The sequence below is a fragment of the Neofelis nebulosa genome, chromosome 15 (genome assembly GCF_028018385.1).
Source record: "Neofelis nebulosa isolate mNeoNeb1 chromosome 15, mNeoNeb1.pri, whole genome shotgun sequence".
Taxonomy (NCBI): domain Eukaryota; kingdom Metazoa; phylum Chordata; class Mammalia; order Carnivora; family Felidae; genus Neofelis; species Neofelis nebulosa.
This window is the reverse complement of record NC_080796.1, coordinates 2,658,804-2,670,707: the sequence shown is the minus strand read 5'-3', so window position 1 is coordinate 2,670,707 and position 11,904 is coordinate 2,658,804. Positions and strand designations below refer to the sequence as shown.

The following is an 11,904-nucleotide window of genomic DNA, read 5'->3' as shown; positions in this document are numbered from 1 at the left end:
GGTCTGGGCTGGGGAAGGAGGCCCCACTCGACGTGTGCCCACCGGGTGTCCTGGGCACCTAGAACACCCAGCAGGACCTGAGGCTGGGCGGTGCAGGGGTGGGGTCTCAGGAGGCCTGGGCCACGCCCTGCCCCTGCAGGATGGAGCCCCACCCCTACCCCCTTCCCTGAAGGATGGAGCCCACCCCCCCCAGCCCCACCCCACCCCTGCCGGATGGAGCCCCAGCCCCAGCCTCGCCCCTGCAGGATGGAGCCACCCCCCGCCCCCACCCACCTACCCCGTGCACAAGGGCCCCCCTGGGCCTCTGGCGCCCCCTGATAGCAGTGGGAGGCTGCTTCTCTGGCAGGTGCCCAGAACGGAGTCCCTGTCCCATGGGGAGAAAAATTTAGGCAAGGGGCCACCTGTCCTCACAGTTTAAGGATGGTGCCTGGCCCAGCTAGGGGCAGACACCCTCTCCTCCTCCCCCCTGCCCCACTCAGGTTTCCCCCTGGCTCCAGGGCACTGGGAGCACTAGCCCCAGCCTGGGAGGGAGCAGGTAGATGGGGCCCTGACCTCACCAGTCTGGCCGAATGAGCGCTTTATTCGTGGTCCTCCTGCCCTTGCCTGCTGCAGGGTGACCTGACCCAGCCACTGTCACTGGCAATGTGACACAGAAACAAGGAGCCTGGTCCCTTCCTGCTCCCGCGGCGCAGCCCCGATGGGTGGGAGATGGCTGGATGCGGTGATGGGGGGGGTCTGGGGGGGCCGGAAGAAACCCCGCCCAGCATCGCGGCCCCGCCCAGAGCTACACGCAGGCTCTTTGGTTATCGCTGGGTGTGTGCCCAGAGGTGGTGGGCAGTCCATCCTCACAGAAGAGCAGTCCTTCGCTGTGTCCTCCCGGGTACCTGGGACAGCTGCAGGGGCTGCTGGGGCACCGTTCCCACATGTGGTCCTGCGGAATCACCAGGGATGTGTCCCAGCTACAGAGCTGGGACATTTATGCAGAAGGGGGACCTGGAGACGCACAGAGTCCCCGGCACGCACCGGCCCCCCTCCCCGCTGCTGTGACCAGAAAGGCCGCCATTCCCTGCGTGGTGGCCCCGCCCTGTCTTCCTCGGCCAAGGGCCTGGGGAACCTTTCTGGGTCCGTCTTCCCAGAGCAGGTGTGCTTCACACAGGTCAGAGTAGTCCTGGGCCTGGTTGGGGCCCGAGTCAAGCCGCTTTTCCACCTGGGTCTCCTCCTCTCCGTCCTCGGAGCCTGGCCCGGCCGCCCTCAGGCCTCCTGGTAGGCAGCCGGCCTGCTGTCGCTGTCCGCAGGGCCCTGGGCGGGACACTGCCCCAGGACGGTCCCACTGATGTCACAGACGGCTCCATAAGTCTGCTGATGCTGTGGGGACAGGGCCGTTCTCTCCGAGGACAAGCCGCTCAGAATCCGGGGCACGTAGGGCTGCCAACATACGGGGGCATGAGCACCTGGAGCGGGGGCTGGGCACGAGATTCCTCCCCACTCCCCCCGCCGGCCCCTCCCCCAGACCCTGGCTAAGAAAGGCATTTCCGCCACCCGCCTGCCCGTCTCCTCGTCCGCGGAGGCAGGTGCACCCCTGGGTAGTGAATCTGAGAACCGTCTCCCTGGGGCTGGTCCAAGGACTGACACCCATCAGAGTGCCTGAAGCGGCTGGAGAGAAGGCTGCTGCTGACGGGGTCTCTGTCGCAGCCCTGGCTCCTGTCAGGGACCCGGAGCAGGACGCCGGGGGCTTCACGCAGCAGGCCGTAGCGGGCATTAGCCACGCCGGGAAGGGAGGAGGGCGCCCGGTGAAACATCCAGCCCGCGGGACCAGGATGCCCTCTCCCGTGACCTCAACGTAGGAACGTGGGTGCCACGCGGTCGGGGCCCTTCTGTCTGGACAGGAGATGCTCGGCACGTTGCCCGGGGACACTCACCGTGAACGGCGGTGGCCTGTGGGCCTCGGCCTCGCTCCCTTTGTCGCTGGCCGATTCTTCCATCTGCAGACACAACAGAAACTCGCGATGAGAGACCAAAGGCCCTTCCCAGATGAACATCCTCCCAGCACACAGACCGGCACCGCTCGGGATAAGAGCACCAGCTGGTGCCAGGCTCCTGGCAGCAGGGGCCGGGGCGGGCGGCACAGGGCAGGACAAGGGGCGGGGAGCGCAGGGCGCACCCCAGCCCCAGGCCTGCCCACGGAGAATCTGCACGCGCTGGGATGAGGTGCCCCTTACCCTGTAGTTCAGAGGGCTGAGGTGCTTGAAGCATCCGAAGCAGGTATAGACCAGGCAGACCAGGATGGTGAGCAGGACGGCCAGGAAGGTGAACAGGGTGAGGGGGGCCTTCAGACCTGGGGACACAGGGATGCCAGCCTCAGTGGGGGGAGAGGGGCCACGTCTGGGGCAGGAGCCGTGCGTGACCTCTGCCTCGGGCAGAAAGGGAAGAAAAGAGCGTCCGCCCCCCGCCCTCCAGCAGCTGGGGTGGTGTCTTCATCGCTTGGACAGACAGAGGGACCCACTGGCCTCGCCCCCGGTTGGATTGCAGGAACTGGGACACCGAGTCGATGGCCTGTGCCAACGGTCAGCCCCCTCCAGGCTCCAGCGTCCTGGGCCAGGCGGGACGGAAGCTCCCCCACCTGGCTGGGGCACGGTCACGTCCTGTCTGCCTTTTTCTTTTCCCCGAGAGTGTCCGTTTTCCCTTCTCCACCCCCGCCCCCCAAAGAGCAATCCGGCCCCCTTGCCCGTCCCCTCTGGTTCAGCCCCTGCGGAGCTCACAGAGGGACTGCCTTCTAAGGCTTCTTGAGCGACGCGGCCTCCTCCAGGGTTCCCCGGGCTCAGGCCAGCTCGGGAACCGGGGCGTCGGCGCTGTCCCCAGCCAGCCCTCAGCCCGGGTACCGCGTTCCGACTGGACACCGGTTTGGATGCTGTCGGGCTGGCGTGGATGCGGAAAGAGGAGGCCGAGGGCCGCCACCCGCCCCCACCCCGCCCTGGTCAGAGGGCCCCTCACCCAGGCGCAGGAAGGAGAAGAAATAGAGCCAGAAGAGGCACAAGATGGGGGCGGCCAAGGCCTGGTTGACGGCCGCTAAGTGGATCCTTTTCTCCAGCTTGGCCGGGAGGTAGGCAAAGTACAGGTTGTGACGGTCCACCAGGTGCTTGAGCAGGATGTAGGTGAGGCCTGCGGACACGGGGCCGTGAGCAGCAAGCCTGGTGGGGCCCCAGGGGCCCCCGTGCCCCCTCCCTCCCGGGGCATCGATCTGTCCACGGGGCCGGGCTGGTCTGCCATCTGACTACACGAAGGCAAAGTGGGGCTCAAAGCAGATCCCGGCAGCTCGGGAGCGCTCTCGCGCTCGCTCGCTCTCTCCCCCGCCCTCTCCCAGTTTCCCCCTGACCCCAAGGAGTAAAAGGCAGCTGTCATTCTGTCCCTAGGGAAGACAGAAATTCTAGGATCATTTTGCAGAAAGAAGTTACTTTGTACCGAATGCCTGGCCCGACCTCTGCCCGGGCCCTCCCCCGCGAGCCCCCCACCGTCCTTCCGGGCTCCCTCTCTCTGTCCCTTCCCGGCTCCAGCTGGCCCTCCGCACTCATCAGGCGGCAGGTGCCAGAGGGTCCTGCCCCAGGGGCAGCACACAGGGTGGATGTGCTTCTGTTATGTCAGGATCTTTAAAATTTTGTTTTTTTATTTTTTATTTTTTTAAAGGTTTTATTGTTAAGTAATCGCTACACCCAACACAGGGCTTGAACTCACAACCTGAGATCCAAGAGTCGCACATTCCACTGACAGAGCCAGCTGGGTGTTCCTGTTTTGTTTTCAAAAAGTAAAACTTTTGGGGCACCTGGGGGTTCAGTCAGTTGAGCGTCTGACTTCAGCTCAGGTCATGATCTCACAGTACATGAGTTCGAGCCCTGCGTTGGGCTCTGTGCTGACAGCTCGGAGCCTGGAGCTGCTTCAGATTCTGTGTCTCCCTCTCTCTCTCCCCCCTCCCCCACCTGCGCTCTGTCTCTCTCAAAAACAGACACTAAAAAAAAAAAGTAAACCTGTTGATTTTTTAAATAGTTCAAGAGTAAACGGAAAACTAAAACCTCCTCCCGCCCCTAAACCTCAGCTGCAGTGCCAACAGTGTGCTGGGTGTTCTACTTCCTTCTAGAATCTTCCACCTGTCTGCAGTTCCTCACGTTTATTTTAGCTGCAAGACCTCGGTCTTTAAAGTCAAACAGTCCTCAGCTCAGATCCTGGGTCTACTCCTCACTCGTGTCACACTGAGTGTGAAAGGGGCCACAAACGAGATGCGTCGAGCGGTACGAGTGACAACCCACGGAGCGCACACATTCAGAGCACGTCTGCCGCGCGGCGCGGTCACCCGCGAGCCAGGCGGTAGCTGCCGGACGCTGGGATCAGGGCGCCACCAGGGATGGCCAGCAGGACCAGGGATGTCCCTGTGGCTCCCGGGCGCTGCAGAAGTCCTCAGTGTGCGGGGGGCACCCCTAGGGTGCCCCGAGGGGTCAGCCACCGCCCCCGGGGCCACACTCACCGAAGGGCGCGATGATGGGGCAGGTGATGCTGTAGGCCATGATGACGGTGAAGACGCACAGCATCCACGCGTACATGGCTCCGAACTCGTACTGGAAGGCCTGGTTCTGTGCCAAGAGGGCAGAGCGCAGGGTTTGCTCCAGATGCCACCCGCCCACGCCACGGGGGCCGTAAGGGGAGGACTTTGGAGACGGGAGGCTCACGGCTGCCCCCTGCCCCACGGACCTCTCCGGCCCGCCCCGGGTGCCGTCTGCACGGACCTCTCCGGCCCTGCTCGCTTCACACCCAGGCCGCCAGGGGTAAAGGAGTCTCGTTCTCTCAGTGTTTCCCTTGCTCCAATCGGGTCTACGCAGCAGGCCCGAGAGTCCCGCGTCTACGCAGAGGACAGGTGCAGAGTGCGTCCCCCCCCAGGACGCGCCTCCTGGGTGATCACCGGCCCCGTGGAGGGGGGCGGGGTGTACCTGCTTGATGTTCCTGTGGTCGGCGGCCGTCTTGGCCACGACCATGCGGCAGGTGTAGAGGACCAGGCCCGGCAGCCGCAGCAGCTCCATGCCGTTGCCAATGAAGGCCGAGGCGATGACGTAGTTCACAAAGAAGGCGCCCTGGTCGGGCAGGAAGACGCACCTGGGGGGCGGCCGGGCTGTGAGCCTCTTTCCCGTCCCGGGGAGGGGCACTCGGCAGGGCGGGAGCGGAGCCCCTGCATTTGGTGCGGATGCTCGCTCCGTGTTCCGGGCTCAGAGATGAAAGGGGGGCCCTGCCCCTGCCTCTGCCCTACCCCCGCCCCTGCCCTGCTCTGCGAGAGCCTGCATCCCAGCGAAGGGGACACACAGCATGCCAGATGTGACGTGTGCTCGGGGGAACCGGAGCAGAGGAGGGACGACGTGCCCCCTGTTACACGGGCCGCCAGAGAGGCCTAAGGAGGTGAGACCCGTGCTCGCGGAGCAGGAGGGCAAGGACAAGCGTCCAGGGACCGGGCAGAGAGCGGCTCTCGGCGGGTGCGGGGCGCGCGCACCCACAGGGCAGGGGGGCCGCGGGCCAGGGAGAGGCAGGGCATGCGTGCAGGGAGGGCTGGGGCTGCACAGGGGTGGCCGCTGGCATCGGTGAGGCGGGGCGACCGGAGGGGTGCTGGCGGACCAGGTGCGGCGGGGGAGGGCACAGAGGGGACAGGTGCCCCAGGGCCCCTCGGCTGGGGCAGCCAGACACTCGTGGGCAGCCCTGGGCGCAGGGCCGCGGGTGCACGGGGCCTGCAGGCTCCAACTCGGGAGCACGGGGCCACGGAGGCCGGGGTCCAGCTGAGGTGACTGGGAGCAGGGCCACAGGCATCGGGGAGACGCAGGAGAACCCGCGATGGGAAGAGAACCGGGACAGGGCCATCCTGGAGCCTTCGCGGACGAAGGCGTGACGATGTGTCAGACGTGGCTGACGGTTCATGAAGGTGAGGGCCCAGCCCCGAGCGCCAGATCTGGCCATCTGGAAGCCACAGTCCACCCAGACGGGAGCTGGCTGGGTGTGTGGGTGCCCGCCTGTGGCCGCCAGCCCCCGAGCCCTCAGCCTGACCAGCAAGAACCCACGTGGAATAATTCGGTCTAATCTTCCCAGGAAACGTGGCCAGCCTTCCTACCAACACTGGGTTGGATGAGTCAATGCCAAGGCGGGGGGCCAGTATTAGGGCCCAAAGGGTAGGGCAGTCGGGGCTCAGGCCGAGTTAACGGGCTGGGTAGCCCAGGGCAAGCTATTCCAACATCTCTGAGCCTCAGTCTCCCCATCCATAAAATGGAGAAACAATGGCGCCTACCCCCACAGCTTGTCGTAAAGGTTCAACGAGAAAAAGAATAAAGCATTTAGCCCGCAACGCCCTGTCAGGGGGACACACCCCAGAGACAGGTTTATTCTGTTCTCCGGGGGTAAACGGGGCCCGGGCCCAACCGCACAGCCGCGTGGCCGTCCCCACCCCGGCCTCCCCGGCACCACTGGGACCCACGGGTTCCTTCTCCCTGAGCGGCTCCATTCTCAGTAAGTAAGTGAGTTTCCAAGAATGAACAAGACTGCCCCTGATGGAGTTTCAGCCTAAAAGATTAACCACACTTCTGCACACCTGGCACAAAGTGGGTCAGCCCCCATAGGGCGGCCTCAGCCCTGCCAGGGGCCGTGGGCTTCCCCGGCCCCGATGGCCTCAGGAGGAGACGTCTGTGCCGGGCACAGGCCACCGCGCCCCCAGCCCCAGCGCAGCCACGGCTGAGCCCCCGTGGGACCTCTCCCCGGGACCACGGCTCCAAAACGCAACGTGGCCGATACTTACTCCAACCTGATAGAGGCTTCGGAGGAAGTTTTGTCAAAGAGCCACCGGAAGAAAAAATCCAGACTGGAAGAAAAATGAATCCCGTAAGAATTTATGTCCAGCCCTCCAGGTGATCGCGACCCGTTTTCATTCTTCCCTGCTCTCACCAGCAGGCAGGACATCGGGACCCCCATCTGTCGTCTAAGGTGCCCCCACTCCAGAGCAGCCTATGAGGGGCTGCTCCAACGGCGGCCCCCTCCCTTAAAATCAACACAGCCGTGACTCTACCCTCCCCCTGGGCGGAAATGTTGTCTTCAAGCTTCTTTTTAAGGAAGAGAGACCGGATCTCCGGAACAATCCGTGAGCCTGCCGCGCAACGGCACCCCAAGTGGGAGGGACCGGCTTAAGTGTCGTCAGGGATCTGCATCCTCTAAAACCACTTGGGGACGGAGCTGTCCAGATCCTGACTGTGAACTCAGGGCAGGAGGTGACGACGCGTACCTGGTGAGGCCGAGGGACGGCAGGATCAGCACCATGAAGATCAAGAATATATAGACCTTGGACATCATGATCTCGTTTTCTCCTGACCTGCAGGAAGTCAGAGGTGAGCCCTGCCCGGTGCTCCCCCCAAGACCCCTGCTGGGCACCCACGGACGCCGTCAGGCGAGCGTCCTCACTCACTTGGTCCAGTGAGACTCCAGCAGCGTGGAGTAGTAGACGATGGTGGGGAGCAGGGCCGAGAAGGACCACAGGAGGAGGGTCGGGAAAAACTGACTGATGACCGGGTCCTGCAAAACACGGCCCACAGAAGACACAGGTGGAGAGGCTGTGGCCATGGGGGCTTGGAGGCCACGACCTGCTGTCACGGCGACTCCGGGAACTCCCGGTCGCCCTTGCCTTGCCCCCCAGGGCTGACGCTGTGCCCCATACAGAGCAGGTGTCCCGTGCCGTTGGCCGAACAGACCAGAACTGCACTTGGTGTTAGTAGGGCTGGATGAGCAGAGAAAGTAACTTCACATACAACCGATCTCCACCTGTCTGACTGCCCAGAGCGACCGCGCCCCCCCGACCCCCACTGCCGGCTCCCCTCTGCGCAACCAAGGGCAAGTGGGAACACGGAAGCCAGGGCCTCCCCAGGAGGCCTGCCCGCTCAGCTCCCTCCTGCCCAGCAGTGACCTAACTGCCTGTGCCTGATATGCTCACTATTGCAATCACAGGAGCTGCCTACTTTCCCTGATAAAACAGGCATCTTTAAAAAGCTGCGTACTGGGGCGCCTGGGTGGCTCAGTCGGTTGGGTGTCCGACTTCGGCTCAGGTCATGATCCCAGGGCCGTGGGATCGAGCCCCACGTCAGGCTCTGCACTAAGCCTGGAGTCTCGAGATTCTCCCTCTCTCTCTCTCTCTCTCTTGCCCTCTGCCCCCCCCCCCCACCCATGCACACTCTCAAACAAAAAATTTAAAAAATGCTATTGAGGGGCGCCTGGGTTGTTCAGTTGGTTAAACATCCGACTTTGTCACAATCTCGCGGTTTGTGGGTTTAAAACCCGCGTCGGGCTCTGTGCGGACAGCTCAGGGCCTGGAGCCGGCTTCGGACTCTGTCTCCCTCTCTCTCTGCCCCTCCCCTGCTCGCACTCTGTCTCTCTCTCTCTCTCTCAAAAATAAAATAAATATAAAAAAAATTTTTTTAATGCTATTGAATGAGACGAGAGTAAATGAACTGTAGAAAACGGATGGAATGAGAGCCAGGAGGGTCCTGTTCTTAGAACAGTGTTGCAAATATCTGTAGATTCTTGCTTTACCATAAGAAACCGAAACTGGTTTAGGGAGAATCGACAAAGAGGGTTCCACTCGGCCGATTCCACCCTCAAAAGAACAGACTTGGCCATACATCCAAAGATGCGCAAAGGCGTGAACACTGACACGCTTTTAAAGATAAACAAAATTCTTAATGTGCGCAAGGGGTTATTTTCGGGTAAGAAGGCCTGGGCCACACAGCAGCTTATGTGGTCACCATCACCAGAACCCCGCAAGGATCATCCGGCAGGTGCCTTCGCCCCAGCTTTGGGATGAAAACCCAGCGTTCGGAATTCGTCAGCTGGGGGACGGCACAGCGAGGCCCTCACGCCTTCTAGCCCCGCGTGCTTGCCCTGAGCGTGACTGACTGAATGCCAAGTGGAACTGGAGAAAAAAAAAAAAAGATTTAGGGGGATATTTCAACAGAGCCAATTATGGGAAATCAGTATCTTTTTAATTTTTTTACGTTTACTTATTTTGAAAGAGCGAGCAGGTGAGGGACAGAGAGAGAGCAGGAGAGAGAGAATCCCAAGCAGGCTGCACGCTATCAGCTCAGAGCCCGACACAGGGGCTCGATCTCACGAACTGTGAGATCACGACCTGAGCCAAAACCAAGAGGTGGACACCTGAGCCCCCAGGTGCCCTGGGGAAACCAATATTGTTTTCAAGCAGAGGCCACTTCAGGAAGCGTTTCGTTGTCTCGATTTGTCTAAGATTTTAAATAATCATTTGTTGCCTATCTAGAATCAATGAGTTGACGATTATGTAACAGATACTTAACTTTCCATCAGTACATGCCCTTCAGCTCACACGACCCTACCGTTGAACGTTCAGATTGATTTCGAAAACACGCACGGGCGCGCGCGTGTCGTAAACCAGTGTCGTAAATGTGGCCACACCTGCTCAAGGCCTAAAGGCACGGACGTGAGCTGAGAGGCACGGCTCCTGGTTCAGCCCCCACGTCCCTGGGCTCCAGCCACCGCCCCCCCCCCACGCCTTCTTGTCCCCAGCCTTGCAGGACGGGCTTGTAGCATAGTCACTCACGTTGAGCTCACGGATGGGTTTGGTGACATTGAACTTGTCTATGGTGGACAGGATGATGGCGGGGGTGGTCAGGAAGAAGAGCCCCACGAACAGAGTGAAGTTGATGCCCAGCCACTGGAGCCACCAGCAGAAACCCTGGACGGAGAGGTTCTTCCTGCAGGAGGGGACACAGGCTTGGAGGCTGAGACCCCCCCCAGGCCGGGCTGCCGACCACGCCCCCGGTGCCCTCAGGTGGGTCAGCGGGTCACATCGAGGCCCGGCGAGAGACCAGACTGAGGCACTTGGACCCCAGGAGTACAGGTGAGCCCTCTGTACCGACCTTCAGCTCCAGCAAGGTCAAATGCGGGGTCCCCTTGAGTTCAGAGAGAAAACAGGTTATCCACCACTCACACGGCTCCCCGGCCACAGCCCGGGGGCCAGAACCCACCAAAGGGACTCCACGGTCACCCAGACAGACAGAACGAGGCTACGACACGGCCACATCTAAAATGCCTGGTGACCAGCGACACAGGGCCGGGGGCTGGGTGCACGCAGAGGGAGGGAGGCAGGGGACAGCAGTGCCCAGGCCCCACGGCGGTCATGCTGGCCTCTCACCCCACCGAGAACACAGCAGCACGCTGCCCCCACGTTTGGGAAGCCCTGTGAACCATCAGAGATCAGCTTGGAGCCACGGAGACGCTCCCAAAGCTCGCTCTGGGCAGGGAGCTGAAGCCAGCCACGCTGGGGGCTCTGCTGGGGCTGCCCTCACCCGCGGCACTGTGCTCAAGGCTCACCAACGGCCCCCGTGGACGCGGCCGAGCTCAGCAGCGTGTCCCCAGGCTAGACCTAACGCCACACGACACAGCAGCCAGGGGCTACCGAGCCCTGAACCGGGGCTGGTCCGACTCAAAAGAACATACACGCCGGATTTCAAAGCTACTAAGTATGAAAAAGAGACGCATCTCCACTAGAAGGTAACTGATCACGTTAGAGTGATAATATTTCGGATATATAAGGAGAGAGAGATTATGCAATTAAGTTGAACAGTTTCCTTCTACTTTCTCAACGCGGCCGAAAGGAAACTGGAAATTATAGACGTGGCTCCCGGACACCCCGGATGCCGGGGGGCATCACTGGAGCGCAGTGCCGGGTGTGGATGCCCCCCCCCACCTGACGCATCCCCCCACGCCCGCCCCAGGCCCAGAGCGGAGCCAGGAGCTATGGTGGGGGGGCCCTGAAGGCCAGCTCGCACCTGTGATGCCCGGCCTGGGGCCCCTCCCCCCTCCCCAGTCCAGGGCCGGGGCCTCACCAGCAGATGTCCTCGGGGTACGTGGCAAAGGAGACCGTCCACTTGGAGATACGGAGCTCCGCGCTGCAGGAGGACGGCTGGGGCTCGCCTTTGCACTGGAGGCTCTGACACTTGCAGGCATTGAAGTCTTTGAGGATGCTGCCAGGAAGGAAGAGCAGACGTGGCCGTGGCCCAGACACCCGGGGCACCGCGCACACGCGCAGAGTGAGGGCAGATGCCGCGGGGCCCCGGGGCCGTTGCTCTATCAGCGGGTTGCTAGGTTAGCCGTTACTACAGCTCACGGGGAGGACTTGGCCTCATCCTCAGGACCACGCGGCGAGCCGGGGGTCACTCCTGCCTCCGCGTCAGGATCCCGAGGCTCTCCGGCTCAGGTGCGCACCCCGTCTGGCCGCTGCACCCCTGGACCACGGCTGCTCCCTGCGCCATCATCACCCTCGGCCGCCCAGGAAGTCGGGGCCGCGGACGCACTGCGCGGCCGGGCCAGGGCCTAGCTGTCCTCACTTCTTCCCACCCTGACGCCCAGGGCCCCCCCGGACTGCCACCTGGACCCCCGCCGTCTCCATGCCCCTCACTCCTGCCTCAGCACGCCCCCCCTTTCCACGAGCCCCTCCTGGCTCTGGCCTGGCTGCAGGGGACTTTTCCCGGGTGTGCGGTGCCCGCAGAGAGGGCTGGGAAGGGGCACTTGTGTGGCCACCTGCGTCCCCCACCCCAGGCGTGACGCCACTCCAGGAGCCAGAGCCCCGTGCTGGGGCCCACGTGTGCTCCGCAGCCTGGCCCCGGGGTCTCCCTGCTGCAGAGCTGGGGGTCTGTGCAGTGCCTGGGGTCTGTGCATCTGTGCGACGGAAAACCCAGCACAGAAGATCATCTGCGGTCCAGAGTGGACATCTGAAGGGGGGTGGCAGAATGCTGGACGCCTTCCCTGGCATGGCTGGTGGGAGCTCGGCCCGGGGGTGAGGCCACGTCAACCCACGAGGGACTCACCTCGCGC

General features: G+C 62.6%; 1 pseudogene; it reads right to left on the bottom strand.

Moving 5' to 3' along the window:
- Positions 1–560: 560 nt before the first annotated feature.
- LOC131495922 (CSC1-like protein 1) overlaps positions 561–11,904 on the bottom strand; it is a 28,838-nt pseudogene continuing 17,494 nt past the window's right edge.